The following is a 1987-nucleotide window of genomic DNA, read 5'->3' on the forward strand; positions in this document are numbered from 1 at the left end:
GCACCCTTTTTTTTTTCCACCCTGTACCTCCTCTGAATCTCGGTATGCTGTTCTCTTTCCTTCTAGTTGAAGAATTTCCCCTCAGCCAGCCTTCCTATGGTTCTGGGCGATGTCTGTTCCGTCTTTTAGTTGTATTTTTAAAGTGGTTGTTCGAGGCAACAAACTCCGGTGTTTACCTATGCCGCCATCTTGGTTTCCAATGCAAAGTATAATGTTGCAGGGCCATAAATTGTAGAGCAAAAACTCCAGAGGAAGTTCACACAGAAACACAGGGTGATGGTTCATGTCTTCTTTTGGGGTTTTTATTGTAGTGAGAGTGTGGGTGTAAGAAGATATGCAGGAGATTTCCAGAGATTGATTTGCATTCCAAATTGAGTATTGCATCTTTATACCTTGGCTAGCCAAATAAGGAGAGAGCCAATAGTATAATAAAAAATGAGCCAGAATCCAAATCAGAGGAATGCTTCAGAATGAGTCAAGGAAGTCTTAAGACAAAACCTCTTCCCAAAGCACAGCACACAGATAATATTTGTTGATAGGAAAGAGTTTTGAAAATAGTAACCACATTGATAATCAGGATTTGGGTTGATTTCAAGATATTGTTTATTAGAAATGATTGATATTTCATTGCAGCTTTCGTAGGAAGAGATTGCAATTACAACAGAACTAAAGCACTAGGCCAAGACTTTTCTATTATATGTAAATAATAATCATTTTGTTTTTTGAACTCCCTCAATGGATCCACCTCCAGCCTCAGATTTGGAGAACTTCAGAAGCCATTAAAAATATATTCATAAAAAAAGACAAAATTCCAACACATGTAAAATCAGACATTAATGCTACTTTGAAAAGCTCATTACCAAAAGTGCACACTCGCATTGTACAATGTGAAGGGAATGCAATGAGGTCAATCCAATTTGAGGAATTTTAAAAGTTTGAATCATTCTTATGCACTTAAATTTGAAACTGATATAAAAAGTGATATAATGTTGTAAGTGGAAGGATCTAGAAACTTCTTAGTTTACTATCACCAGCATTTTAATTATTTGGAATTTTTAAATAAGTATGGTTTGGGGCTTAAATTACATCTATTGTGATGACAAAGATGGCTGCAGGTCAGAATCACCCAGGGGGGCATCCTATATAATAAAGAGGTAATATGCAAATTAACCTGCCCTCACAAGATGGCTGCCTATGACCAGGCCAGCAGCGGGGTTAGTGAGGGACGACCAAACAACTGAACAGCAAGCTGCATGGGGTGGCCAGGCTGGCGGGGTGGGGGGGGGGGGGGTGGGGGGGGGGGCATGAGGGGTGACCAGACTGGCAGGAGGGGATAGTTGGGGGCAACCTGGCCAACAGCAGGGAGCAGTTAGGGGTGACCAGGCCAGTGGGGGGAGGCAGGGGCGATCAGGTTGGCACACAGAGGCAGTGAGAGGCGATCAGGTTGGCAGTGGGGGTGGGGGCAGTTAGAGGCGACCAGGCAGGCAGGCAGGTAGCGATTAGGAGCCAACAGTCCAGGATTGTGAGGGGGATGTCCAGCTCTTGATTTTGTCCCAATCCCTGGAGAGGGTGAAGGCTGGGTTGAGGAGACTCCCCACCCCTCAAAAATGCAAGAATTTCGTGCACCGGGCCTCTAGTTTTAAATAATATGAAGTCCTGGGTTTCAGATATTTCATTTCAGTTGGTTTTCAGAGGCCTTGGGAATATAGGGTGTTAAAAATCTTACATCAGCCGTGGGCAAACTACGGCCCGTGGGCCGGATCCAGCCCGTTTGAAATGAATAAAACTATTGAAAAAAAAGACCATATCCTTTTATGTAATGACTAGGGGCCCGGTGCATGAAATTCGTGCACTGGGTGTGGGTGTGAGGGGGGGCGGGGAGTGTCCCTCAGCCCAGCCTGCCCCCTCTCACATACTGGAAGCCCTCAGGCCTTGACCCCCATCACCCTCCAATCGCAGGATCGGACCCTTACCCAGGCCTGCCGGC

Source organism: Myotis davidii, unplaced genomic scaffold, assembly GCF_000327345.1.
Source record: "Myotis davidii unplaced genomic scaffold, ASM32734v1 scaffold98, whole genome shotgun sequence".
NCBI lineage: Eukaryota > Metazoa > Chordata > Mammalia > Chiroptera > Vespertilionidae > Myotis > Myotis davidii.